Genomic DNA, 5,000 nt, shown 5'->3' on the forward strand with positions numbered 1-5,000 from the left:
CAAATTGTTGGAAAATTTGTCAGCTTTCATTTAAAAAAAAAGTTTACCAAAATTGGTAGCTGCAAAAAAAAGTTATCGCATCTAACCTGAAGCAAGGTTTTGAAATGATTAAAAAATCTTCGAATCAATGGTAAATTTCAATATTTGTTCTGGTTATCATGTAGACTGTGCAAATGTTTTGTTTTGCATTACTGTCATTCCAAAAGAAAAAAGCAGTTTTAGTTGGTAGAACATTATAATTGCTATTCCATAAGTGATTTTATACAAATGTGCTTGTGAAAAATAGCCGAATTAGGGGTAGGGCAATATTTTGTTATTTTTCAATTATTATTTTTCTTAACTATGCTAATATATAATATACCATTGAAATGGTCAATATGTCTATTTTATGACTCTTTTTTTAAATTTTGAAAACTGACCCATCCTAAGTTGAGATATTGATTATTGCGTTGATCAAAACACGACCTTGTGAAAATGCATACACAGGAACTAGCAGGAAATCCCGTCCGTAGGACGGGTTTTCTACTAGTATATATATGTATATATATATAAATATATATATATATATATATATATATATATATATGGCTACTACTGTGGTTGTAAAAGTACATACACTGGTTGGAGAGAGGGTACAGATCTTGTTCATGTTTCAACTTCAACCATTCAACAGACAACTCTCGTACATTGTGATACTCGTAACAATGGTTCGTGGGCCCAGGATGTGAGGGGACGAATTGAATATCTTCAGGATTTGTTTGCAGCTGAGGCAGTTTACCATGACCAATGTAGATCAAACTTTGTGACAGGAAAAGGAATCCCTATTAGATTTTCTCCCGTTGCTCAAAACACAGAAGCTAGATTTATAAGTCGCGGTCGATCACGTAAAGCTGGGAAGAAAGTTGATAGTACCAAAGTCACAGCATTTAAAGGAGTTTTTGAATACTTAGAGCAGCATGATGATGAAGTTTTCCTTCGCAGAGCTTATCTATCTCATGGGAATGTTTCTTCCAAAAGGAGAAAAACCGTATGCTTTCACATTAATGAAATCACAGCTCAGAAGCATTTTGGAGAAAGAATTGTTATATCAAAAGTAGATGGAAAGCCAAATATAGTCACGTTGACAACCAAGGTATCAGATCTTATCAATGAATTCTATAACAAGCCCAAAGACGATGATCCTGAAGTTGAAAATTAAAGAATATGTGCTTTAGCAGGGAAACTTATGCTCGATGATATCAAAAGAGTAAAACAAGACAAAAAGTACTATCCTACATCAGAAGAAATGTCTAGTGTGGAAGCTGCGATAAAATTCTTACTAAGATCTGTACAAGTAACTCTTAGAAATATGATTACTGGAAAAGATGCAGATAAGAAGATTGGATCTTGTGGACAAGTTCTAATGCAAGCAGCCTGTCCTAGATCATTGATACCTCCATTGTTGTTAGGATTTGGTATTCAAATGTACCATCATTTTGGGTCAAGTTTCCAAATTGACGAGATGAGTGCAATGGGTTTCAGTCCCGAATATTGGCTGATTCTGCAATATGTACGAATCTAGCAATTCAAGAATATACAGGGGTAGGATTTGAGACTAGTGAACAGCATAGGGATCTCAGAGTATCACGTGTAGAGCAAGATCACAAGGATATCGACAAACTCATAGACTATCTCAAGGAAAAAACACCATTTAGAGAGGAACAAGCTCTGCGAAATATAGCTACTGGTGTAGAAGCTGATGCATCTGTTAATGCAGATAAATGCCAAAAAGTCGGAAGAAAAATTCTGAAATCTATGGACAATAAACTAGTGACTGAGTATTCTTTTAAAAGAAAAGACATATTGAAGACCATGGCCAAAGTAGGTTCTGAGATTGTAAGCATCGATCCTTTATTACTGTTTACTATCAAACTACATGCAACAGGTTGGGATGTGATTCGAGCTCCAGCTGATGCGGATAAGCTGATCGTCGACACTGCTTATCAGAATGCATCCAAATGCACCACTGTGATAATTGGCGAGGATACTGATTTGCTGATTCTAGCTGTCGAGCGTGAGCAGAACACATCCCACCAAGTTTACCTGTGGTCTTCTCCAAAGCAGACACAGAAGAAAAAACCCGTGTGTTGGGACATCAAATCCCTCCAAAATAAACTCTGCATTAATGTCTCTTCTCACCTGGTATTTCTAGATGCCCTCACTGGTTGCGACACTACATCTAGAATTCACGGAATCGGAAAGGCAACAGCCTTGAATAGAATAGTGAAAGTGCCACAATTAACAGAGCTTGCTTCTGTGTTCCGCAGTTCTGATGCCTCCCATGAAGAAATTGCTGGTGCAGGAGAAAAAGCCATATCAATCTTGTATACAGGAAACACTAAAGATGATTCCCTTGATAACCTGCGTGTGGAATATTTTCACAAGAAAAAGTAGTATCTAGTACTGAGGCAGTTCCCCCTAAGGATCTGCCGCCAACATCAGACTCTTCTCATTACACTTCACTAAGAGTATATCAACAAGTACACGAATGGTTGGGCAATGAACTTGACCCTACAAAATATGGATACAAAATGACTCAAGAGCGCCTCAGTGGCGTGGTTGGTATGGTGTTGGCGTCCCACCTCGATGGTCGCGGGTTCGATTCTCGGCCATTCCATTGAGGAGTGAGAGATGTGTATTTCTGGTGATAGAAGATCACTCTCGATGTGGTTCGGAAGTCACGTAAAGCCGTTGGTCCCGTTGCTGAATAACCACTGGTTCCATGCAACGTAAAAACACCATACAAACAAACAAAATGACTCAAGAGGCCTTGTGCCAATAATGATGAACAAAAAGCAGCACCTGACGCTTTGTTAGATGCCATATTATGTTGTAGCTGTAAAACTGATTGCTCTAATAAGAAATGTACGTGCAGAAAATTTGATTTGTCGTGCAGTCTTGCATGCGAGGTATGCAAGGGCTTGCTCTGCAAAAACTGCCCTGCTGCTGATACTGAGAATGATGAAGCTGATGAAGCTAGTGACTAATCAAATGGGATTATGACACTTGATTTTCTTTTATGCCAATAGTGTAATGGATATAAGAAAGAATGTATTCATATGAATAGATATTTAGCTCTGCAATTCAATTGATTGCCTTATATAACTTTCTCCTCCAAATGAAATTATACAATATAAAAGCTGCTTTTGCATTAAAGTTATCAATGGACATGGATATATATGAATTTCAAATCTGACCAAAAGATACCCAAAATATACCAAAAATTACTAATCAAATAACGATAGCTATTTAGATGTGATTTTGATGGCGGCCATTTTGAATTTAGGGTCAGTTCAATTTAAAATCTTGGGATAGATATAAAGAGTTGATAATATATCCTACATACATTCAGTATAATCAAAATGATTATTCTTTTCAGGGTCTGAGTCTTAACAATTTTGGGTTGATTTTTGGGAATGTCAAATATGTCTGGCCGCCAATTTTACCAACTTAATTCGACCTTTTGTTTATGTATTACTTATTTTAAAATAAAAGCTGACAAAATTACTTAAAATTTGGTATGTCACACGTTCAGTGTGGTGGGTCATTTTTTATATACTGGACAATTACATAGGAACATTATCACCGACTATTTTGCCGTAAACTAGTGGCGGCCATTTTGAATTTTGAACCAAATTCTTATCAAATAATCACATTAATGTGATAACTATATCATTAATCCAAGATTCAGTCAAAATGTACAAATTGACAGTAATTTCTAAGGTCTGATTCTTAAAAGTTTGGAGTAAATTGATTTTCATGAAGAAGACGACAGTGTCGGGAAGCCATCTTGAATAACTTTTTTTTGCACCTACCAATTTTGGTAAACTTTTTTTTAAAATGAAAGCTGACAAAATTACCTACAATTTGGTATATCACACATAAACAGTGCAATTTGTGGTGGGTCATTTCTCAGATATACTGGACTAGATGTGGCAACAGGGTTCTTATACCTAAGGACAAAAAACAATCAGTTTAGATGGTGAGTGACACGTTTTCCAGCATGAGACTGCGGGATATAGTTTAAACTCGGCGCAATTCTCATTTATACGACTTCGAACATATCGCACAAGCTCATGTTTCCATTTCAATAAGTTTTTATATTAACCAGAATTTTCCATCACCTTATTTGCATCTTCTGCAATTTCGATTTCGTTATACACACACACACACACACACACACACACACATATATATATATATATATATATATATATATATATATATATATATATATATATGAAACATGTATTATATAGTATATGTATATATATATAGATTTGTATATATATTTATACATATATATTTATGTATATACACTGGGTTGTCAATGTTATGAGGTGTTTATATACAGATACACACACATATATATATATATATACATATATGTGCGTGTGTGTGTGAGAAAAATAGCTAAAAGCGCTTAAAAAAGACTACTGAATGAATACAAGAATCCAAGAGCAAACCCCGTAGCGGGGTAGTGATGTCAGTGCAACTTATGCGGTGCACTACTATAAGCTTTACTTAAGGTTCTTTGCAGCGGCCCTTCGGCCCTTCGGCCCTTAGCTGCAACCACTTTCTTTCCTCTTACTGTACCTCCTTTTATATTCTCTTTCTTCCATCTTATTTTCCACCCTCTTATAACAATTGATTCATAGTGCAACTGCCTTGAGGTTTTCCTCCAGTTGCACCTCTCAGACCTTTTACTGTCAATTTCCGTTTCAGCGCTGAATAACCCCATAGGTCCCAGTGCTTGGCCTTTGGCTTAAAATCTATGTTCTGAATTCAAGAGCAAACAAAGACACAGAGAACTCATTTCACCAAGCGGAGAAAGAGAGAGAGAGACCGGACCATCAGACTTACAAGCAACACATAGAAAGTTGGAACTTGATCAAGTCAACACAAGTCAGTCACCCGTTCGGCTGGGCGAAAGACGATACCTACTCCCAAACTTGAATGTT

The sequence above is a fragment of the Macrobrachium nipponense genome, chromosome 4, assembly GCF_015104395.2.
Source record: "Macrobrachium nipponense isolate FS-2020 chromosome 4, ASM1510439v2, whole genome shotgun sequence".
Taxonomy (NCBI): Eukaryota; Metazoa; Arthropoda; class Malacostraca; order Decapoda; family Palaemonidae; genus Macrobrachium; species Macrobrachium nipponense.